This window comes from Bos taurus, chromosome X (genome assembly GCF_002263795.3).
Source record: "Bos taurus isolate L1 Dominette 01449 registration number 42190680 breed Hereford chromosome X, ARS-UCD2.0, whole genome shotgun sequence".
NCBI classification, from domain to species: domain Eukaryota; kingdom Metazoa; phylum Chordata; class Mammalia; order Artiodactyla; family Bovidae; genus Bos; species Bos taurus.
In genome coordinates this window covers 14,849,494-14,875,184 of record NC_037357.1, presented here as the reverse complement: position 1 = coordinate 14,875,184, position 25,691 = coordinate 14,849,494, and the positions used below count along the sequence as shown (strand labels likewise).

Genomic DNA, 25,691 nt, shown 5'->3' with positions numbered 1-25,691 from the left:
TGTTATCACTTCAGCAGAAAAACCCAGATACTTGGGTAGTCATACTAGTGCTCTGGTGAAACATTCTTTAAAACCTCTTCAGGAAACATTCTTGAAGCACTCATTCTTTGACCTGAATTTGTTAGAGACTGTGCCATGTACTGGGGAAATGGCTGGATGCTCACATCATAGATAACTCTTCCTCAGCATTTGACAATGAATATTTGAGAATGTTGTCAAGAAAATGAGTCAGAAAAAAAAGAAAAGAAAATGAGTCAGAGATAGGGCACGGATTGTTATGACCTGTTTATGAGACTTTCAGAAAGATGGTAATAGAAATATTGTCTCAGCTACCATGTAATTAGAATTTATCCTTATCTAAGATATCTTTCTACTTTAACATATCTTAAAGCTATATAATTTCCTTCTAGCAAAAAGGAAAGGAGGATAATATAAAGCTCCTTTATCATTACTTAAATGGAATCTGACTCTTAAAGAAAATACAGGAGGGAACTTCAGGGAATGGGTGAAGGTTAGAGGGAAAACTAGGCATGTGACTGGAAGCACCATGTTAAACTTGGTTTCAGGTGGTGAATTTCCTGTGCAGTCAGAAGCTCTGACTAGCACCCCTCAATCCATTCCACTTTCTGGAAATGTGCACTTTAAACATAAACGAAAAAGACCTTATTAGGATTTTTAAAGAAACTGATATTTTTTTTCATTGGTGAAAGAAAGCCTTTCATCTGCAAAATAATCATTTCCCCCCCTGCTGTTTGAGGCCAAGAAAAATTAGAGCGGGAATAGGTTTCTAGGTTCTGGCTGTTTAGGCTGGTTATCTGGTGGATCTTTCCCTTCAGTATACCTTTGAGTGTGATTTAGGGACGTGTAAGGCAGGTCTTATGAATGGGCGTATAAGGTTAGTCTACACCAGCCAGTATTATGCTGGTGTTGACTTGCACTAGCTTACTTAAGGGGAAGCACTAAGAATATTTACAAGTTGAAAAACTTACTCATATCTGTCTTTTTCCAACAAGGACTTAAGATACTCATTTTAAGCAATATTAAGGTCTGCTGCCTAAGCAGGATAGTGTACTGCAGATGTCCCCTGGACTGCTAAACTATACTGATCACCACCTCTTAGATATAACACTGATGCCTTCAAGGGTTATTGAACATTGAATACAGCACAAGTAAGTGTGTGTCTTTCACTGATACACACACAGGATAATTCTAGCTAACATTTATTGAGTGCTTACTATGTGCCAGGCCATGTTATAAATACCTTATATGTATGAACTCATCAACCTTCACAGCATTCCTATGAAGTAGGTGATATTATTTCCATTTTAAGGGTAGAAAAAATGGGACACAGAATTTAAGTAACTTGCCTACAGATTGCACAATTACTTACTAAGCAGCAGAATCAAGATTCAATTACAGGAAGTCTGACTCCAGAGCTTATACCCTTAATTACAATGCAATATGTTGTATATCTTAAAGGACGCTTCATTAAAGAAGCTCACTTGTGTGCCACCCATAGAAGGTACCCCATTGTCCAAACCTTCAGAATTCTTAAACGGTGTAGAACTGTCTGCTCACCAGACTGCAAGAATTATACTTTCTTTCTGACCCTAATTGCTGTTACTTTCTACTGCCAAAGTCATGATGGATCATTGTATTCCCAACACCATCTACACATTGCCTCTACTCATGCTCTTTCTTCAGAATTTCAGCTTTAAGAAGTCTCTTTCATATTCTGTTACTTCTCTCTTGATTCCCAGATTTTTTCAAGAACAAACAGTCAACCAGAGTACAGTTTTTCTATGGAGCCAAATGACCAAATCATAGCACATCTTCCCAGCATCCACTCTCTCCCCACTCCATTTTATGCTGAGCTGTTAGTGTTCTTCCTAAATGCAGATCTTATCATATCACTACTCTCCTCAAATACATTCTGAAGGATTTTTTTTTTTTTTCCCAGACAGGCATTCAGTGCCATCCATGGTCTTGTCCCCATTACCCAGAATGCGTCTATACCCCACCTCCCACTACACTGCTGCTGCTGCTGCTAAGTCACTTCAGTCGTGTCCGACTCTGTGTGACCCCATAGATGGCAGCCCACCAGGCTCCCCCGTCCCTGGGATTCTCCAGGCAAGAACACTGGAGTGGGTTGCCATTTCCTTCTCCAATGCATGAAAGTGAAAAGTGAAAGTGAAGTCACTCAGTCGTGTCCGACCCTCAGCGACCCCATGGACTGCAGCCCACCAGGCTCCTCCGTCCATGGGATTTTCCAGGCAAGAGTACTGGAGTGGGGTGCCATTGCTTTCTCCATCCCACGACACAGCCTTCTCTAAATCCTACTCACTAGCCACTCTAGATCACTTGTAGGTCACCAGGTATGCTCCAGATTTTCAAGCTCCTGTGCTTTTTTTCATGTTGTTCTCTACTTCTCTTCATGTTTAACTGCCATTGTTCTACCTTGCCTGTAACTCCAGAGCTACTCAACATTTAAGGTTCAGCTGAAATGACACCTGCTACTATATTTATTTTTGGTCTCTCTTCCTCCCCTAACTGAATTCCTTTAAGTTAAAAACCTTATTTTACTAATCTCTTAGCATATAGTCTAGTACCTTGTACATACTTAGCATTTACATACAGTATTTAGATCTTCAGAAATTACACCACCAAGCTTTCCCCAGGGCCTGAGAGTTCCAGAAACTGAATGGCTATATAGTTTCTGTCGTGCATAGATATTCTGGAATATTCTGTTCAAAAAATTTGTTTCTAGTGTGTGTCTTCTTGATTTTTCTCTCTGTATTTATCCTTGCTTGGATCTACTACACTTTGAAATCTCCTTCTTTTGCCTTTGTGGAACAGTTTGCACTTTTGTAGAGACAAGAGCTTGCCTGTGTACGCATATTAATACCTTCCCATCCAAGTAAATGAAGCAGAGTGTGTAAACCAATCATTGGAATTTTTGATGCATAATCACAATGTTTCTCAAAATGTGGTTTGAGGACTGCCCATGTCAGCATTGCCTAGGACACGTGTCTAATATGCAAATTCCTAGATGCTTGTTCCAGACCTATTGAATCACTCTATGAATTATCTGCATTTAGCAAACTCCACAGATGATGCTTCTGTACAACTGAATTTTGAAGACCATTGTCCAAAGTCAAAAGTAAAATGTTCCATCCTAATCAATATTCTCTGTAGATACAAGCATTAATTAGTTGTGGGAAAGCTATCATTGAAAATGGTTTGAATTATTTGGTCTAAACTCAAAGTCTTGACCTTGTTGTGTCTAGCCCAGTGCTGTCCAATAGAGCTTTCTGTGATGGTGAAATAACCTCTGTCTTTACCGTCCAACACATGTGTCTATTGAGCACTGAAGTGTGGCTACTGAAACTAAGGAGCTGAATTTTTAAATTTTACGTAACTGTAATTAAACTGAAATTTTAAATACTTACATGTGGCTATTGGATGCAGTGTTGGAAGTGCAACTTGAGAACGCTTGGCTATCTAGATGGAATAATCCTCTTAAGGGTCTCAAAGGCTACAGTGATCACTGTATAGATCAGAAATCAAGTAGGAACATTGTTTCCTTTGACACATGGGACATCGCATTTCTTTTTTTATGAATTGCTTACATATTTTTAATGTCCTAAAGTGGATTATCCTCAGAAGTGATTTAACAAATTATGATCTCAATTAAACTTAAATGAGATCTACATTCTATTCTACACCTCTATCAGTGCTATTTTTCTATTCATATTGGCTTACTATTGAGAGTTAACTGTTAAGCCTTGATGTCTAGGGATAAAAAAGTAGAGTTAATCAGAAGAAAGAGCTCCTGACTCCAGTGTTTAGGTCATAGACACTCTTTATACATTTTAGCTCTCCTAGACCCTTTAAATATCCTCTTTTGGGTTGATCACCCCTTAGCCACTCATTACCCATTACTTTTCAGCTTCCATTTCTTTCTCTGACAAATCTTCTTTGAACCAGTAATGTACCCCTTTCAGGATGATTTCATTAGTTGATACTTTGGAAGAAGTGAATCAGAAATGGATTGCAGCCTCTACATAAAGAGACAGAAATCTAGGCACTCTGTTTTGTTATTGGGTGAAGTTCATCATGTGTATTAGTTATACTTGGTGGCTTTCTAAAAAGAACCCTGTGTCAAAATCTATAGTACTGAGAAAAAAAAAAAAACAACACATAGGTAAAATAATGTACTTGACTATCGCTGTCTGTGGAAACTATATGATAAATAATTAGGCCTGCTTGACCTGCCCTCTGTTGCCTAGATCCCAGTTCTTTGTACTCTTTTCAGTTGCTAAAATTTTAGCACATCCTGAAATTCCCTTTTCTCCTTTCACATTTTTCACTTTCTTTAGCTGTGCATTCTGTTTGCAATGGACAGGAGACCACCCCCCCCTTTTTTTTGTACCATTCAAACTCATTCTCAGCATCTATTGTTGTATCCAGCCTCGCTGAACTGCCTAGAGCAGTTCAAAACGGGTGTTTTAAAGTGCCACTCAGGGCCACCCTGGAGCACTCTGCAAATAGGTTCCTTTGTTTTGAGGACTAAAGAGATAGTGCCACAGCTACCGTTTGGAGAGAAATGCATAAAGACAAACCCCATTTGAAACTAAAGGAAAATTTTAACCCCTTGCCTCTCACTTCCCCAAAACTACATCTCCAATTTTCAGTGACATTTTTACATTGGTCTAGGAAGCTAGACATTTCAATTTTCAATGACAAAGTTCACTCTAATCAGAATGCTTCATAATTTAAACCAGAGTAGAGAAGAAGGAAAATACATTTTAAAGGTATGTTATAGGACTCTGCTAGTATCTTTTAATAAGTTATTTCATTTAATCTTCATTAGCCCTCTCGGTAAATGTTGGTTGTCCTCCTTACCCAAGGCAATGTTGGTTGTCCTCCTTACCCAAGGCTATTGTACTCAGTTGTGTCTGACTCTTGCGACTCCATGGACTGTAGCTCAGCAGCCTTCTCTGTCCATGGGATTTCCCAGGCAAGAATCCTGGAGTGGGTTTCCATTTCCTCCTCTGGGGGATCTTCCCGATCCTGGGATCAAACTCATGTCTCCTGCATCAGCAGGCAGATTCCTTACCACTGAGCCACCAGGGAAGCCCCACCCAAGGCTATATATACCACTAACTTTTCTACAGCTGTGTGTCCAGACTGTGAAGTCTGTTGCTTTTTACTTAGATATATACTTAGGAATATGGTTGTCTTTTCCATCTCTCTTTGTGTATGTGTATGTGTGAGCGAAGAGAGAAAGAGAGAGAAGGACAGAGCAAGAGAGACAGAGAGACATATACACAGAAACACATATACACACAGAGAAGGTTTTAGTATAGAAGATTTTAGTAGGAGAAGGTAAAGAAAACGCTCCCTGTGTTAACTGTCTACCAAACAGAAATTGGGGTGTACCCAGTTAAAGCTCTGATGAAGAGGTTGTAAAGAAAACCATTTTTAGATTCTTTATAGACTTTGCTCATTTCCATTCCCATCCCCTATTCTAGACTAAATATGGTTGGCATTTTCCTAAACACTGCTTTTTGGTTTGGAGGTGGGGTAGGAACTACAAGTAACTACAGCTCTAGTATGCTTTCCTGAGTCAGGGAAACTTGCCCAGCTTCTTCCATGGAAGTTGTACAATCTGTGTTTACCTAAAGTTTTTGAGGAGTGTAAATATTATAAAATAATTGTAACAATCTATATTTAATAAAAATTCAGACTATTCTGGGAAAATTTTTCGGCAGCATATTACATTTTTGTCCTGGTTATAAATAACACACACATAGATCGTCATTAAAAGTAAGTTTGATTCATGCTCTTTAAAGTCTACAGGTGATAGGAGATAGTAAACTAAATTAAGAGTGTGCAATTGATATGGCATTTAAAAAGCCAATATGGTTTTGAGTAACTGACATAGATATGGGCAAATAACTTCTTAGAGCAAAGTAGTGAGAATCCCTTTTTAATTGGTAATAAGACTGTGCCCAAGTTTCCATTCTCTGGAATTGAGATGCTTGAAATGGAAAAGAGCAATTGAAATGCTTAAGGGATCTAGGGAGAGTGGTTTATGTGGGTGGGATACAAAGTAAATACAATAAAGACAGCTTGAGTAGTTGGTGAATATTGGTGCTCATGGCTATTTTGAGTGGTGTGAGCAATAAAGAGCTCAATCTGGCAGAAAAGGGATAAGCCCAGGCAGAAATATGACCATTGGAGAAATGAACCTGGGATTCTAGTAATATCTTTCCCCCTCCCAAATAGTGTTCCTGAGTGCCCTACCCATGGGCCTCATGAGGCTTTTAATGAGAAAGGAAAGAAATGGTCTGGGGAGAAGTGTTCTGGAGGAATTAAAGTGACAAGACCATGATTATTTTGTCACATATTTACAGCTATTTAAAATGAAAAGAACCCCCACTTTACAAGAAACTTTCCAGAACATTTCCTTTGCTGGCCTGACATCAAGCTCAGATGAAGTACAAGCTGTAAAGAAGAACCTCACTCTAACATGGAATATGATCCAAGGCAATACCCTTTTTGGAACTTCTCCATCGGGATCTCTGACTGGAAGTAACAGAAGGGCTATGTTAGAACATTAGAACACAGTTCCAAGACGTGAACCCTGAGGTTGGGATTTATCGTAAGGCTCTGGTGTACTAGCTGGGCACTAAGTACAAATTCATTACAGATGTTTTCCATTTGAGATTTTTGATATAGAGTTTTTGTGTATGCCTAGGATGTCAGTGAGCCAAGATAATTCACTGCTTAGCTAGCACCTACTCTGTGCGTTACCAATACTTGACCAATCCAGTGCAAGAAGTACTTAACTTGAACCTGTTCAGCTGTTTCTGATCCTACGTTACTATTGGTAAGCTGCGCCTTCTGGGATATTAAACTGCCCCTTGCTGTTGTGAAACAGATGATGCATAAGCAGATTTTCTGTTTGTATCTGAACTTCTCTTTTTTAATATCAAATCATTCCCAGTAGCTCTAAAATGTGGTTTTAAATCTAGATCATAATGGACCACCTGACAAATGATTCCACTTTATGATCCCAAGTTAAAGGTATTGACAGAGAGAAAAGCATTGCAGAATGGAGTGCCAGTGTCTTATGGCACTTGTGGACTTAGGCCAAAATATTTGAAAACTTCAGCCAAAGGGTTCATTCTGAAGCCTTGCAAGCAAGTTCTAAAAATCAGCAGACTGCACATTCCATATCTGGTGGAAAAAACAGAGGAGGCTGGGAAAAGAGAAAAGACAGAGTCCCAGATAATTTGTATTAATTATTATTAGTATTAAGTACAATGGAGGATCCAGTTCTTACTGATATTTATAGAGTGCTACCCTTAAAGCTGTAGACTACAAAAAGAATAATCTAATAAACAGGCCTATTGCTAAATGATTCTAACTATAAGAAATAGCCTAACCCACAATATCAAGTTTTATGATTTCATAGGAAATCACTATTGGGATTTATGAGTCTAGTGGGAATATTTAGTACTTATTTATTCCTGGCTAATGAGGAAGTGATTAACCATGAGAAGAAACATTTACAGATGAATATTCAAAATGTATGCATTTTAATAGAACCTTGGGCTTATAAGAAACCTTAAAGGCCATCCAGTCACATCTCCCCTCTCCAGTACATACATATGCAGTCTGTTGTGTGAACCATCTACTCCATTCTCAAGTGATCATCCAGCTTATGCTTGGATATTTCCTAAAATTTGGCACAGTATGAGGCAGCATACTGATCTTTGAATAGCTTCAGTTATTGAATATTTGCATAAATAATACCAAATCTCTCCCTGCAGCCTCCACCCATTGCTCCTACTGTTAGGCCTCGTGTACAAACTACAACATGAATTGAGCCCTCTGGAGTTGTATTCCATGGTGGCCCTGATTCTTCTTACCCTTTGAAGCATGCAGCAAACCACCTTACCCTGCTTCCATATGGTAACCATTCAAAAGTTGGAAAATAATCATGTGTTTCCCAAGTGACTAATTTTTTGTTAACAGCTTTATTGGGGTATAATTTATATAGCATGTAATTCACCTGTTTTTATTTAATGATCTTTAGTATATTCAAAGTTATACAACCATCATTAAAATCCAATTTTATAAAATTTAATTTTATAACATTTTTATTATCCCCCAAATAAATAAAGTCTGAGGGTTAACCACTATCTCCCTTTCCCGTCATTCCCCTCAGTGCGAGACAACCACTAATCTACTGTGTCACTATGAATTTGCCTATTCTGGATATTATATATGAATGGAATCATGAAACGTGTGTCCTTTTACATTTGGTTTCTTTCACTTAGCATAATATTTTCAAAGTTCATCCATTTTATAGCATGTATCATGACTTCCTTTTTATAACAACATACTATTCCATTGTATTGCTATAACACATTTTGTTTTTTCATGAGTTGATGGACATTTACATCACTTCAACTCTTTAGCTTTTGTGAATAACGCTGTTATAACCATTCATGTATTTTTTGTGTGTGTGGACATATGTGTTCATTTCTTTAAGTATGTACCCAGAAGTCGTATGGTAACTCTCCATCTGACTTTTTGAAGAGCTCTCAAAATCACTTTCCAAAGTAGCCACACTATTTTTTAAATCCCACCAACAATGAATAAGGATTCCAGTTTCTCTACAATCTTGTCAGTGTTTTTTATTGTCTGCTAATAATAAGCAACTATTCTAATAGGTGAGAAGTGGTATCTTGTGGCTTTGCAAATATTTTCTACCACTCTGTAGACTCTTTTCACTTTCATGATGATAGCATTTCCAATTCCAATGAAGCAAATTTATCCATTTTTTTTCTTTTATAACTTCTGTTTTGCTGTCACATATAAGAAACCATTGCCTAACTCAAGGTCAAAAAGATTTATTCCTGTTTCCTTCTAAGAGTTTTACATTTTCAGCCCTTACATATAGGTCTGTGATCCATTTTTAGTTAATTGCTGTGTGTGATGTGAGGTCAGGGATCACCTTATTCTTTTGCATGTGGATATCCAGTTGCCCCAGTGCCGTTTGTTGAAAAGACTATTCTTTTTCCATTGCATGATCTTAGCACACTTGTGAAAAATCAATGGGTGGTAAGCATAAGGGTTTAGTTTTGGACAATCAGTTCTGTTCCATTGTTCTATATGCCTGTACATACGCCAGACTGTCTTGATTACTGTAGCTTTGTAGTAGTTTTTGAAATTGGGAAATGAGAGTCTTCCAACTTTGTTCTTTTTTTTTTTTTTAAGATTGTTTTGGTTATTCTGCATCTCTTACATTTTTATATGAATTTTAGAATTTGTGTGTCAATTTCCTTAAAAAAAAAAAAAAGCCAACTTGGGCTTTGAAAAGGACTGCATTGAATCCATAGTGTGAATGATTTTCTAAAGGCACAAACCTCACTTAAAATGAGACCCCATAAGGAGTGGCTCTATACACAAAGTGAGACCGCTACAGAAATAAAGCTTATACCTTTTATTGATACAACTAACTTTTGGTTTCTCAAGCAGCCAGAATCCACATGGTGTAAATATGTAATACAAGACAACCAAATGAATGCCCTGTTCATTGACAAACATATCTCTTACTTTTGACTGAGGTTAGTCCCATCTAAGGCTGAGCACTGAAGAATTGATGCTTTCGATTTTTGGTGCTGGAGCAGACTCTTGAGAGTCCCTTGGACTATAAGGATATCAAAACAGTCAATCCTAAAGGAAATTAACCCTGAGTATTCATTGGAAGGATTGATGCTAAAGCTGAAGCTCCAATACTTTGGCCACCTGCTGTGAAGAACCAACTCATTTGAAAAGATCCTGATGCTGGGAAAGATTAAGTGCAGGAGGAGAAGTCGGTGACAGAGGATGAGATGGTTGGTTAGCATCACTGACTCAGTGGACATGAGCTTGAGCAAACTCCAAGAAATAGTTACAAATGGGAGCCTGGTGTGCTGCACTCCATGAGGTCGCAAAGAGTCAGCCTTGACTTAACAACTGAACAACAACAACCGCAAGTCCTATCTAAGTGAAGAAACCAGGAAATAGAGTTGAAGGAGAGAATTACCTAACTCAGAGATGATTTCATTTCATTCAGCCCCATCCTGGAGTGCACGCGTGTATGTGTGTGTGTGTGTGTACTTGTGTGTACGTCTGTCAGTGTCCATGTGGTGGTGAGTGGCTGTGTATGTGAACTCTATGCATGTTTCTGTTTTAATCTTTGTGCACAAGTATGTACATATCGGTATGTACTTGCGGTTTTTCTGTTTTGCTTTTATTTTTGAACCCTAGCAGCAATACCTTTTGATAATGGAATAGAGTGTTTTAAATAAGGTTTTGGCATTTCATCCTTTTAGCTGAGCTTATTCAGATTTCAGAGTTACACTTGAATTTGGTGGTCCCATCTGAAAAGGGTGTTTATAATCTGTCTTTTATTTCTCTGCTTTCCTTCCTCTACTTTATTCTGTAGCTTGAAACTAGTTTCTCCATTTGCTTCTTGGTTGTTAAGCTACAGCTCCATATGATTTTCATAGTTTGACCTACCTCCCTGCACTGCTGTGATCACCTGGGCTGCCGGTCTTGCAATGCTGGTTTATTGGCCTTTGTCCTTTATTCCCACCTTTTACTATGAAGAGGTCAGTTGTTATACAGAGCCTTTCTTTTTCTTGTCTTTTTTTTTTTTTTGCATAGCCTTTCTACTTCCCTCACACCTCATATCTCAGGTGGTGCCAAAAATGTTTCCCAGTTACAGATGTAACAGAGTGTTTGCCATTCTAGGGCATGGCAAATACTTTTCAGAGTATGGAGAATAGAACCTAGTTCTTAAGAATGAAGAGGATGCAATCAGGATTTTAAAGCTTACAGCTAGAAAGCTAGTGTTGTGTATTTCCTCTAGCTTTAAGGAAAAAAAAACACCGTACTCTCTTCTGTCCTTCTTTCTTTTGCATTCTTTCCTTTCTTCATTGTTCTCATTAGCATTGAGATCTGACATGCAGAGGTAGATTGAGAATGAAGGTAGTTGGTAAGTAGTAAGTCTAGGCTGATGGTGAAATCAAGTAGAGAGGGAATATACTTCCTTGGGGGAATAGCAGAATATCAGAGGTTGGGGAGACATAGCTTGAAAAAGATATCTTGGAGATACTGATATGAACTTCAGTAAGTATTATACCACCCTGGTAAAGAATCACCGAGATAAATAAAAATGACTGCTGTATCATTCATAAATGTTTTATTTTTATCAACCCCAAATGACTTTCTGTATCTTTATCAATGTTTTTGCCTTACACAATAAAACAGAAAAAAAAATGCTGAAGAAAATAGAAACTTACAACAACCAACTTCACAGATGCTTTCCAATATTTGCAGTATGCTATATCCAGGGGCCCAATGAGGCAAAGAAGTTCTTATAAATAATGGAAAAGGCAGATAATACTGTAGTTACCCTGTATATCTTAAGTTCTAGCAGATTATGTGGAGCAAGGAAGCATCACTGTCTGAAATGGACAAAAAGAAGAAAAATGCTCCGGATTGCGGGGGTGGGGGGCTCTCCCGGCTTCAAAATGCTTTTTCTACATAATTGTACTAATTAGAGAGTGTGTATTGGTTGATTATCTCCTCTTTTAAGACACAAATGTCTCAGGGAAAGATTAAACCTCAATCATATTTTAACATCAATTACTTTAATCAGATACTCTGATCAATTCCTAGCTGAGGTTTCTATTCCCCAGTGGCTTAGAAAGGAAAGTGTAAGGGAGGTATGTGCATCTCTTTATTGCCTCCTTTACCTGTTTGATGGTATTATGGGGAGGGACTTTCAAAACACTTCTATGATGAAGAACTCAAGTGTTGGAACAGGATGAAGGGACATGATTAGATTAATTTGATTCTTAGTTTGTCCTCCTTCTTCACCTTTCTAAATCTTTTCCAACTTAACAAACTGAAATTCTACACATCATGGAAAGCCTCCCCATCTCCTGCCAGCTTACACTGATTTTTCTCCTTCTCCGAATTGCAACAGTATTTACTATCTCTACCACCCAATCCAATGTTCAATTAGGTATATATGTCTCCTCCTATTCTTTAGTGAGTTTATATATGGCAAATGTGTTCTTTTTATATAAGACCAGTATTCTTGCCTGGAGAATCCCAGGGACAGAGGAGCCTGGTGGGCTGCCGTCTATGGGGTCACACAGAGTCAGACATGACTGAAGCGACTTAGCAGCAGCAGCAGCAGTGATGTAAATTTATTGTAAATGACTGTTGGAAGGAAGTGACTGTAAGCTCTTGAAGGCAAGAATTGTGCCTTTCTTATTCCTTCCTTTATTATTTTCCATGGCAAATAGGATAGTATATTTGGATCTAGGGAAAAATCAACTGTAAATTCTGTTTTATGTTATATTGTTATCTACCATAACACATACATTTGGAGGTGGATGCTATGATAGATATGCTTCCAGAAATGGCTTCAGTTACTCTGCCTAAGCTGGCAGCATTCTTTCCCTGCTTTGTACTAGCCTTAGCTCATGGCACTGGCCATTCCTGATGACTAAGGCCTTGGATAATGGCTCTTTCTCGTAATGAATAGTGGGAGCACTCGGAAATGCCATTAGGTAGCTTCGTGAAATAGGATAGGAGCATTGAAGAAAAGAAAGTACAGTAGCTCTGTCTATAATTTTCCAGATTATCAATGTGTTAACTAACCTTATTGTGGTAATCACAATATGTGTATGTATGTGTGTGTGTGTATATGTGTATATATATATATATATAATCACAGTATACACCTTAAACTTACAAAATATTTTATGTCAATTATATCTCAATAATTTGGGGAAAACATCTAGACCTGATAATATTAATAGTTGTTTCTGTGTTAAAGTTCTCTCTGGAGAACATAGAGGGGATAAGTTTGTTTAGCAAAACCATCCCTTTTCTTTGGCATAGACTCAAGAGGGCAAACAAAGAATACCCTTCTAGAAAGATAGAGCAGCTTTTAATTCTCCTTAGCAGTTGCCTGAACAGTAAAATACAGTAGCCATTGGCAGAGCGTGTGTTAAAGGGATTTATATATTTAATCATTTCCCCTCTGCACTTCCTCACCCTTGTACTTCTTCCCTGTAACATCAGGTAGAATGCAGTGCTGACGATTGCTTCTCTTTCCCCCAGTTGAAGTTTAAAATTATGAACGCTGTATAATGAAATGGTGATTTTTATTCTGTCCTGGTGGTAAAAAGGGATTTGCTGATGTGTAAAATGAGACAAAGATAAATAACAAACAGATGTTCTCACAAAATGTTCATTAAATCCCTGCCTAGTAGAAGATGCTAGATTACATGTGTTCAAACTCTAAATGTGTTAGAGAATAAGGAGCTTTTATACCTTAATGCTCAATTTAGGAAAGACTATATAGCTTTCTCTGTAAAAAATCATAGTAATCAGTGACTTATAGTTCCTTCTTCATTTTGGAGTGGCTTGTCATGACTGTTTTTAAACTTTTCTTATTGATTTTGACAGTTCCAATTATCTAAGCAGACATCACCTTATTGAGGGATTATGGAGTGGGTTTAAGCCTCCTGGATTATAAGGCCCCAGATATGGGTTATCCAGCCTGTTGAAGGCTTGTGCTTGGATCATCTCTAAAGGACTATCTGCCATGAGGAAGTGCTAGTGATTGTGAGGGAGTAAGGTTAGGAAGGGGGCATAGGAACAGAACCATCCTCACTTTGTTCTTCTCACTCTTCCATAAAACCTAGAAACTATAGTTCTTGACCTAGTGTACTGCTAACCACAGTGACTCCCTGCTACTGGTATGCTGCTGTGCTGCCATGTTAAGTGCTAGGCAGGTGTTAATTTTTGGTGAGTTTAATATGTAGTTTATGTTCCCAAGATGGGAAGGAATATCAGCTTTACCTGGGGAAGGAGATAGCTGCAGAAGATAGCTGAAAGCAATAATATTTGATCTGAATCTTGAAAGGTGGTAAACTTGGTAGAAAAGAAAACAAAAGCATTTTGGTTAGAGAGAATAGCATATACAAAGACACAGAATCCTAAAACAATATAAGCAACTTTGAATGGACTCCTTCTGATTCAATTTGGCTTTGTGCTTCAGCTTGCTCATCTGTAAAATGGGCTCAATAATGATAACCTATTTTATATAGTTGTGAGGACTAATGAGTTAATATGTGTAATGTGGAGGAGTTCCTGGCATGTAATAAGTAATTTAAAAGTCTTAGCTCTTATCATGACATTAATAGCTGAAGTTTGGCATTTGGGTAGGAAATTGGAGAAAAGTGAAAGTAAAGTACTAAGTGAGAGGGACAGGTTATAGATTGTGCCAACTTGCTTCAGTTGCGCCCAACTCTTTGCTACCCTGTGGACTGTCGCTCACCAGGCTCCTCTGTCTGTGGGATTCTCCAGACAATAATACTGGAGTGGGTTGTCATGCCCTCACTGTGTTAAGAGATGTGTATATTTTCGTTTTACAGGATTGGTCAGAGAGAATAGCATATAGAATTATGGTATTTTAAGCTGAGGTTTCAAATAAGTAACCAAATTTGCATGTTAGGTATCTGTTTGCTTTCTGAGAGATGAACTTCAGTGGGGCAGGAAAGGCAGAGTATTTGTGGAAATTGTGGAGCCAGAGGATCAGTTATAAGATTATTGCAGTAGTCTAAGTAAGAGTATTGCAATAGTCTAAGTAAGAGATGATGGAGACTCTAAAGTAGAAGATTGGCAGTGGAAATGGAAAGACAGGTGCAAATTCAAGATATATTTCAGAGTTACTAAGTATCATAGACTGGCAATAACAAATCTGTTCTGTTTGGCCCATGCAGTGTTTGAATTTGAATGCCTATAGATGGAGCATGCATTCTCTAGTTTGACTTGAGCTTCACCACTCCCTATTGTATGACAATATTGATGTTATCACAATATCATAAATTGATGTTGCCTGCTGGCCATTTATGGATAAAGGAGAGAAGCAGTTAAGGATGGTCTCTAGATTTCTAGATTGAGTGACTGGATGAACAAAAGTACTAACAGCCTAGATCAGGAATTCAGGAATATGAAAGAATTTGAGAGAAAAGAGAAAGTATTGCTTTGGTTATATCTAGTTGGAAGTATCTACAGGATATTAATCAGAAACATAGATCTGAGGGTCTGAAGACAAGTATGCATTAGAGATATAGATTGGAGAAATCATTAGTTTATAGGTCATAGCTGAAACCATATAAGTAAATTAGGTATACTAGAGTATATTTAGAATGTTAAAAGAAGACCGAGCTCAACAAGAAACCAAGGAAGTGACCAGAAGTAATGCTAAAGAAGGGAAGAGTTCCCAGCATAGGGTAGACCTCAAAGAGTAGACATAATGTAGATTCAAGTGTAGACTCGTAGTGTACAAAGACTTTGACTGGTTCACAATGTATGGATCATGAAACTCTGGGCTCCCCAAGACTCTTTCAGAGAGTGTGAGAGGTCAAAACTGTTTTCACAATAATTGTAATATTATTTGTCTTTTTCCCTGTGTTGACATTTTCACTATTGATGCAGAGCAATGGTGAATAAACTGCTGGTGCCTTAGCACAAATCAAGGGAATGGTACCAAATGGTACTTGTTAGTAATTGTATTCTTTACCACCACACACTCACAGTTAAAGAAATTTATTTTTACTTAATAATGTCCTTGATAAACCAGTAAATATTATTAATTTAATTAAATATTGATATTGATGCACATATCCTTTGAAACAGCTTTTTTGAGGTATAATTGACATAAAAAGAACTGCACATGTTGAATGTTCGCAATTTGATTACATATCTTTTTAATAATCTATGTATCAAAATGGGAAATATGGATAAAACACTTCTCATACATTCTGGAGTGTGACAGTGTCTGGAGGTAAAGCAAGTGCTTTACATGATTGAGTTGTAAACTGAACTGCAAGGTTTTTACACAGAATTTTAATTTTACTTGAAAGAACATCTAACAAGAACTAACTAACAACTAACAAGCAATGATTATTCAGACCTGGGTATTTGGCAGCCATTTTCTCAGAAATAAACTAAGCCTGTCACTTTAAGGAAAATAACTGACAGTATTTGTTGTCAACAATAAAATTTGAGCTTTTAAGTGAAAATTAGAATTTTGGAACACTTGAATCTACTAGCAGAAACTTGAGAACTTCCCAATACTAACCATCTTTTCTAATGAGATTGAAAGGTTGCCGCTATGAGCCTTGAATGACGCCAGGATTCTTGGCCTCTGGAGGAGAGGAATTTGATCCGAGGCCAGTGAAGAGGCTTGATTGATTACTCAGAGCTTTTGTGTAATAAAGTTTTATTAAAGTCTAAAAGAGATAGAGAAAGCTTCAGACACAGACATTAGAAGGGGGCAGAAAGAGTACCCCCTTGAAGTTTATAGCAAGAAGTCACATACCTGTTAGCAAGCTGCTAATTAGAGAAAGGAAATGTCTCAAAAGTCAGGGAGTTGCACCAGGCTCCTCACCCACAACATGCATTTTGAGATAGCATTGGCACAAGGTGAGTTATCCCGGGCCATAAAACAATTGACACGAATCTTGAAGAAAGGCGATTTCCAAGCAAATACATAGTTTCACTAACACAGCTTAAGAGAAATGGGTAAAACATACTGGTTTGTTGAGCCATTATCGGTTCTGACCCTTAAGCAGAACTGATTTGAAGAAAGGCAGATTCTAAGGTAAATCCGTAGTTCATTAACATAGCTTAAGAAAAACATTTCCACAAGAAAAACTCATTGGTTAGCTCAAGGTTTGAAAAAGTTAAGTTTAGGTGGAACCAGGTGTGATCCTGGCAACACAGAATTTTAAAAGAAACCTCCTTTCAATTTTGTATAGAGAAGGGCAAGAAACCATCTGACGCTTGTAGTTTGTTTTCTCCTGCCTCTTAAGAGAGAGGAAAAAAACGTCTGACACTTGCAGTCTATTCCCTCGCTTGGGGATCCTAGCCTTCCTGCCTGTTACTCTCAAGATCAGCAGTGATGTTAACTCATGTGGTTTGTAAAATATTATGTATGAAATAAGTCACCATTTGGAAGATCTACACAGCTCAGTGAAACTATTTTTCACATGATCGATGCATGATGTAAAATCATACTTGGGTAAAGATTGATTTAAAGCATAAGGCTGGGAAACTTCCCTGGTGGTCCAGGGGTTAAGAATATACTTTCCAATGCAGGAGACACAGGTTTGATCCCTGGTCAGGGAACTAAGATCCCACATGCCCTCGGGCGACTAAGCCAGTGAGCCACAGCTAGAGAGCTCACCTGCCACAACGAAGAGTCCACATGCTGCAACAGAGATCCGGGGCAGCCAAAGTAATTTTTTTTTAAAATAATAAGGTACAAGGCTGACCAGTGGATTTTAATATAACAATGTGTAAAAAACTCATTAATATGGATTCAGATTCCCCACTGCATTTGTCTACCAGTGTCAAATTTTAGTTTAGTTAAAGAAGAATATCCACAATGATCTGAAACAATTATTCACCTACTCTTCCACTTTTCAGTTACATATTTACATTAGGCCAGATTTTCTTCATATACTTTAAAAGAACCTATCACAAAAAACATATCACAACATATTGAATGCAGAAGGAGACACAGGAATTCAACTGTCTTCTAATGAACTCTCTTATATTAAAAAGATTTGCAAATTAGTCAAACCTTCTTACTTCTTATTTTGTTTTGGAAAATAAATATTTTTCATGAACATGTTACTTAATGTAAACATACATTTGCCTTCTTGTTGTTATATGTAAAAGAGTAAATAAATCAAAACTTTTAAAATGTCACAGTTATAACTCCTAGTATGTGCTAAGTTGCTTCTGTCATATCTGACTGTTTGCAACCTTGTGGACTGTAGCCTGCCAGGCTCCGCCTGGCCATGGGATTCCCCAGCAAGAATACTGGAGTGGGTTGTGATGTGTTTCTCCAGGGTATCTTCCTGACCCAGGGATTGAACCTGTGTCTCTGATGTCTCCTGATTGGCAGTTGGGTTCTTTACCATTAGCACCACCTGGGACACCCAATTTTTTGTATGGTTGGTATTAAATATAACCTACAGAAATCAAAGACTCTTTGAGATTCTAAGTATTTTTTAAAACTTCGAATAGGATCTGCTGTTGTGGATTGCTAAATAAAAGTGGTGGAGGGAACAAATGATGACCCTTGTCTTACTGTTAAGTAGACTAGACTCCTACAAGGGAAACTGACACAATGAAAAACTATACTATGAAAAATATGATTCAGAGGCAGAGCAAGTAACATATACAGTAGGCACTAACTAAGAAAAGAAGAGTAGGGGTATAAGTGGTAAGGGACTTGTTGCCAAGAGAGACTTAAGCATAGGTAGGATTTTGTACAACAGAAGAGTGGGGAATATTCTTTCTAAGCTAATGACTATCATGAGCAAAATCCTAGAGGCCCAGATAAACTTAATATGCTCTAGGAACTTTAAGGAGACCATCCTGACTGGAGTAAATAGTTTGCATTGGTTAATAACAAGAAATTAGTTTGAATAAATAGGCTAGAGGCAAATTTGGAGAGCTTAAAAATGTCAAGATGAGGAGTTTAGGTTTTATGGACAATGGAAAGCTATTAAAGTTTCCTGACTCGGAATGATGACGTGATGAAGGCAATATTTCATAAAAATTAGCCTAGAAGTCACGTAAAGGAGAGATTAGAATAGAAAGACTAGAAATTAGTTAGGATAGTATTGTAGTCAGTCCATTCATCAAGTGGTGAGGACCTAGTCATGGTAATGTAAAGTCAAGAATGGATGCAAGAGATACTGTAAAGACAAAATGAGCAGGACTTGATTGATTAGAAAGAGAAGATTAATGGTGAGACTGGATGAGTGAGAGAATAGTGCTGTCATTGATGGAATATAAGAACATAAGGAGACCCATTTTAAGTAGTTGATGATAATTAGGTCATTACTTCAAGGTGTGGGATTATCCAAATAGAAATAGATATGAATAGAGAGTCACTAAATAGGAAATGGGATGAGAAATATAAAATTGAGAGGCTACATTTAAAGAGATAAGTATTGTGTTTAAGGAAATGAATGGGTTTGCTGAGGAATACATTTTATAAATCAGGAGCCCAGGAACTAAGACTTAATGATAGGTGGAGCCAGTGAAGGAGAATGAAGAAACAATTGAAGACGAATAGGAGAACAGAATAATAACCAGCCTACAGAAACCAAGAGGGGACAGATTTTCAAGAGGCTGGAAATCAGCCACATCAAATTCTACAGAAAATAGAAGATTTCATATATAAGTTGAGTTCAGTGAAAACAAGAGTCTTTGTATTGTATTTTTCATTCAACAATGTTGCCTAAATGCCTAGAATTGTACTCAGGGAGGCAGGGATCATTGGAGACCTTCTCAGAAGCTTCCTATCATGGATTTGTTGACAAATGTTTTCCTTTAAATAATACAACTGAAGTTGTAGAAAGAGAGAAGATACATAGCTAAAGTCAACTTTTTAGTGATAAAACTACGAACACATCCTGTATCTTGAAGTATGAAAATTTATGTTTCTGTATAAAATATAAAGAATTTTTTTAATGTCTAAAAGCTTAAACATATATACGAACTCATATATGATTTTTTACACACAAACATATATATGTCTGACGGTTTTTTAAAACATGTTGTATTTACTGAAAGAGTATGAGTAGAAACTGAAAAGCCAAGTAAAAAAAAAAACATGAAGAGATAAAATTTACCTTCAAATGATTTCTTTAATTACAAAACCAGCCAGAAATATAGCAGAAAATGTGTGACATTCATAGTAACTCCATTTTAATTTCAATGCTATTATTCAGTTAATGTAAATTAATATGAAATATGATACAAACAGTTAAATGTAGCCCCAATATATTGCTTTTAGTGCATATTTGAAGGCAGAGAAATAGACTAAATCAGTGAGAAATTGAATTCTAAAGCAGAGATTATAGTTTTCCTCATAGTTCATATGTCAGAATTCTCTCTCTCTTCCTCTTACCTTTGCTTTAGTTTTATTGCTCTTTTTTTAGTTTAATAACAAAAATTATAAAAATATTCATTTTAATGATAAAATGGTAATTTAGCAGGAAGCAGAACAATGGTGTCTTGCAGTGGATCTTTAAATTCAATTTTTCACTAAATTAATTTCATGAGGTGTGTTGTTCTATCTAAAGCTAGACAGTATAGGTATTCATGTAGATTCATAAACCGTATCCCATGAACTCCAAATAAAAGATATAAACCTATTTTTGTCTACAGAGACAGAGAAAGGAAAGAGAAAAGTACTTTATTAATTCTAACAAAATCAGATTCCTATTTGAAACTGAGAAAGGAGAAAATATGTATAATGCAGGTCTGTGTATATATATTTCAAAAGGAATACATTAAATGAAGTAGCTATTTCTTTTTTAGAATGACAGATATCTTTGCTCTCAAAAAGAAAAATAATAGGGTCTTCTCTGGTGGTCCAGTGGTTAAGGGTCTGCCTCCCAATGCAGGGGATGAGGGTCTGATCCCTGGTCAGGAAACTAAGATCTCGCATCCCACAGGGAAAGTAAGAGAGCCCACGCACTCTGGAGCCCCTGTGCTACCACTGGAGAGAATTCTGCGTGCTGCAATGAAAGATCCTGCATGTCACAGCTAAGAGCTGACACAGCCCAGAGTAAATAAATTTATAAAGAAGAAGAAATGATACAGGAAGAGTTTGGATTAGATGACCTGTCAAGTCAGCGTTGTCCATTGCCCTACTGGCCTTCCTGTTGGCCATTGTCTGAAGGGTTTTGTCGCGACTCCCACTCCTCCCGGACTCAGGTTGTAAACACAATCGCCCGACTCCCTAGGTGTGTCATGTCCTCCTCGTCTATCCCCCTTGGGGTCCCAGTCGTATCCCCGCCATTCATAAATTCTTTAAATGGTCTGCAGAGACGCCTGCAAAAGAGAAATAAACACGTGTGTCAAAACGTTGAAGAAATAAACGTGTGTCAAAACGTTGAAGAAATAAACGTGTATCAAAACGTTGACTTGCCGTAGTCGGCAGGATTCGAACCTGCGCGGGGAGACCCCAGTGGATTTCCAGTCCACCGCCTTAACCGCTCGGCCACGACTACTGCTGGTGACTGGTCATGGCAGTGAGACCTATGTAGAGCTGACACACAAGTGTCTAGTAACAGGTCAAAAGTTCTCTCAAGTGGATGCCATTTTCCTGTAAGGAGGCTTAAGAAGGGGAGCAAAGAAGCAAATCATCCACATATTACAACAAAAGAAGGAAGCTCCCGGGGACTTTATACCAACCAGATCAGCCTTCAGGATTTTCAAGAAATAAAGACTTCGTAAAAGCCTGCGGGCCGAGAGGAACTACTCCACATTCAAAGTAATGCTCACAATTCTCCAAGCCAGGCTTCAGCAATACGTGAACCGTGAACTTCCAGATAATTCCGTCATTTGTATTATCTTGGTATTGGTATCTGTTCTTTAGTTTGAGGTTTTCTGGTTTCTTGGTATCAGTGACTTTTTTAAATTAAATTCTTACATTGTAAATATTTTATTATGAGATTCTGGATCTTATTTACATCTTTTCTTCAGGTAGGTCTACTCTGGCATCATGCTGGTGGGGGAAGTGGTCACCACTTCATTACTACTGTGTGGAAATAGAAGTGCAGGTTCTCCACTAAGCCTCCAGTGATACTCTGGGGAAGTAGAGGGGAACCCTGTTACTGCTTGTTGACTTAGAAATTGAAGCTGCCTTCTAGGGCTTTGCTGATACTGACAGAGGGAGGGGCACGTGATTTCTGCTCACCCTGTGGCCTCCACTAACATTGACTGGGGATAAAAGATCCATACGGCCTTCTTCTACCCACTAGGCTCCCACTTAGTCTTTGCTCATGGGAATGAGGGTAAGGCCCTAGAAGTTGACGCTCCCTTCTAGGGCTTTGCTGATACCACCCTGGCTGATAGAGAGGGAGGGGCACCTGACTTTTGCTCACCATGTGGCCTCCACTAACAGTGGCTGAGAGAAGATCCATTTGGCCTTCTCCTACCCACTAGGTTCCCGACTTAGTCTTTGCTCATTGGAATGAGAGTAAGGCCCATGTTTTTCCTATATTGTTTGGCTGGAATAAAGTGTTTATTATCTAAAATTTTTCTGAATTGCTGTTTGCCCCTTTCTTGGTCTTTTGACTAGAGAGAGCAGGCTTTCTTGAAACTAGTTTTGTCTGTGCTCTTTGGTTTCTCTGGGTTGCTGGCTTCCTCAATACCTAGTCCAAGATAAATGAAGAACACCCAGGAAATTCATCACTTTGGTATTCCTTGGATCCCAAAGTCCTTAGCCAGTCTGCCTTTTTTTTCTCCACCTTTCAGAGTGCTTGTGTTAGTTTTATATAAAATAGGTTTTTAGCTGTACTTATTGGGAAAACTAGGAGAAGTGCATCTCTTTATCTTGTGCTAGAACCAGAAGCTCAGATATGCTTTTTATTATTCTAATTTACCATTTAAAGGTGTTTTTCTAGAATTCGATGTATCAGCTGACAGACCCACCCCACTCATCATGTTCATAACCATCATTGAAATTATATATTTTAACCATGGTACCTCTCAGCCTTCTTTCATCCCTTGGATCATTTAGTTGACTTTCAGTAGATAATCTTCAAGTCCATGGTGACTTCTTTGAATATCCTGATGGTATTTCCCATATTTCTCAACTCTGATACCTGTTCTTACTTCCAACTCTGAACTTAGTCATTTTAGCAACTGCCCAGATTTTTGTCTTTAGTGAACAGTTAAGATGAATCCTCACTTCATTGAAAACCATGCTCAAATGTCACCTCTTCAGAGTGGCTTTTCATGACCATTCTCTGTACAGTTACTCTGCTTTCTTTTCTTCATATCACTTATCACTATTTGACCTTTTATAATCATGTGTTTGTTCATTGTCCCCATCCCTCTAATATAAAGACTCTTAGGACAAGGCCTGTGTTTTATTCACTGTTGTATTCCTAATGCTCAGAAAAGTCCCTGGCACATAGCAGTCTCTAAGTAAATATTTTACTGATTGAATGAATAAATATGTCACAAGGGATTTGGTGAAAGAGGAAGAAGAGAATGGAGAGTTCAGGGCACCTGATCGAAAAAATTCTAACTTATATAGGACACTAGCCTCCAGATTAGACATACATGGACCAAACTTAGATAAAAATGTGTGAGGGGCAGAAAATTTCTTTTTCTCTTTTAGGTTCTTTTCTCTCTCTCATGTAAACCACATTTCTTGTTCTATGAAAATACTTTAGCATAGGAGCAAAACCTTTTTAAATATGGCAGTTATAACCCTCTGATGGCAAGGTTGAAGACTCCTGACCAGAAATTTCCACATTTTGCTTAGAAGACGGAAGCAAGTGACAGTTCGGCCAGCTGCAGTGCATCAGAACTCATGTGGTCCGTGGAAGAACTGTATTCATTCCAAATGCAGGTCTTTCAGTGAAGCGCAAGACCTTGAGTTGAATCCAGTTTTTACAGGTGAGTAGTTAAAATGCATAGAAGAAAGCAGTGAGGTCATCCATCCGGAGCAGTCAGGACCTCATCATATCTCTACTCACCCTATGACTTTTGTTGCAGCTGCCTGTGGAGCCCCACGTGGGCTGGGATCTCTTTGCTTGTCACAGCAAAGGAAGGGATACAGCGTCTTCTCTAAGATATCACTCCACCTTGGAAGAAGATTACAAAGCAGTGTGATATTTTTTATTTCATCTCTTAGTTTGATGTCTCTCTAAGCCGCTCAGGTGTCAGGTGCCGTGGATGGAAAAAAACCTGTTTTACACCCTCCCAGAATGTTTATAAAAATATGTCCATTCCTAATCTATATTCAGAATAGTAGTATGTATTATACTATAATAAAATATTACGGCTGTGCTAAAACAAAAAAAGTGTAAAATTAACACCTTAAAGTGCTTTCAAATATAGTCGCATTCTAAGGAAACACAATTCAGGTTTGAGAACGTTAGTCATATATAACACTTGTCCTGGATAACTGATATCACCTCAGCTATAAAATTGCAAAGCCACCTGGCCCTTCCCAGAAATATTTCCTCCAGAAATTATATTGTTCCTTGAACAGGCAAAGCTTTTACTCAAATGAGCTGTCTCCAGCAAGCTTTCCATCAAATTCTTTGCCATTGGTGCAGTTACCTTAATTTTACTTAAGTGCTTGCTGGCTGACTTTGAGTCCAGAAAGACAAAGTGTATCTTATGGGACAGAATTCAAGCTTGGGAGGAAAAAGAAAAGCAGCTGCCTTCTTTTTGACCTCCCTGCCATTTTCTCACTACTAGTGGTGATGAGGAGATGAGAGCCAAGATGGCCCTCGTTTCTATCTTGATAAACCTGCTTTGGTGACTTGCTTACTTGCAGCATGTGAATGACCTCCATAAAAATAAGTTCATTGAAAGAACGATGTCCTGGCAATTAAAAATTTGGTCTAATGATTTACTCCCACAAAATTGCATTTCACATGCTTGGACTGAATTTTGCCTTTATTTTGTCTACTGACTCAAATTGGGGAGCTAACATAACGGGGGGTACTGTTTTCCTTTGTTTTTATTCTAATAAAATATCACCCTTTAATTGTAGGTAGTGGATAGTGGAAAGAATAATGAAGAAATTTGTTTTCCTTGTACAACTGTGCTTATGAGAAAAAAATCTCTCACATACGAAAAATAATTTTAACTGCAGATTTTTTGGGTGAATTTCAGTCAACATGAGTAAGATAATAGCCTTATGCATCTGTCCACCCATCTGTTCAGTTCATTTGTTCAATATTTATGGAACACCTACTCTACCAGGCATTGATGATACAGCCACGAAAAAGATAGAGAAGTGAATCTTCTACTCCGTGGGCCCTTGATGGTGGCCTACTCCTTGAAACCCTCTTTCCTCTGAAGTGCATCCCCACTGTATTTATTCTGTTTCCCAAAAAGTTGGTGAGCTCCTCCAAGGCGGAAATTCTATCTTGTGTTTTCTATGATGCTAGACATTCGACAAATACTTGATAGACTAGATTTAACAAAAGTTTTTGAAGATGTAGGTGACGAACATTTCAGAGCTAGTCATAGGATGTTAGATTTAGAAGGGGCCGTAAAGATAATCTATCCGTAGATCTCCAGAGGGTAGTTGTATAGATACCTTTAGGGTTGCTTCCAGGGAATGGGGACGGCCCAGCAGAGGGATGGTGGTACTGTTATGACCTTCAGTGTACATCAAACATAAGATTTGCACTTTCAACCCTTTTACATGGAAAACATTTCTGTAAGCTTTTATATGAACAAAGATATGGCTGATTAAAAACAAAACTCAAAACTACTAATTGGTCCAACACCTCTTACAGATCTTTTAGATAGGCCTGGACTGGAATCGGTGAATTTAACTCAGATGATCATTATATCTACTACTGTGGGCAGGAATCCCTTAGAAGAAATGGAGTAGCCATCATAGTCAACAAAAGAGTCCAAAATGCAGTTCTTGGATACAATCTCAAAAATGACAGAATTATCTCTGTTCATTTCCAAGGCAAACCATTCAATATCACGGTAATCCACGGCTATGCCCCGACCAGTAACAC

The 25,691-nt window shown here is 37.9% G+C and overlaps 1 protein-coding gene and 1 non-coding gene across 14 annotated transcripts in view; one reads left to right on the top strand and one right to left on the bottom strand.

The window, feature by feature from the left end:
* ENOX2 (ecto-NOX disulfide-thiol exchanger 2) overlaps nucleotides 1-25,691 on the top strand; it is a 288,002-nt gene that overhangs the window by 25,374 nt on the left and 236,937 nt on the right. The window contains exon 1 of one of the 13 annotated variants that reach the window (XM_059883752.1): nucleotides 9-25,691. This exon is cut by the window's right edge and continues 35,601 nt beyond it. The exons of the other annotated variants lie outside the window; for them this stretch is intronic. The gene's annotated coding sequence lies outside the window, so the exon portion shown is untranslated. Of the gene's footprint in view, nucleotides 1-8 lie in introns of those variants that run through there. 13 annotated transcript variants of the gene reach the window in all.
* TRNAS-GGA (transfer RNA serine (anticodon GGA)) lies at nucleotides 21,113-21,194 on the bottom strand. Its single transcript has one exon. It is a non-coding gene; the product is annotated as a tRNA-Ser (tRNA).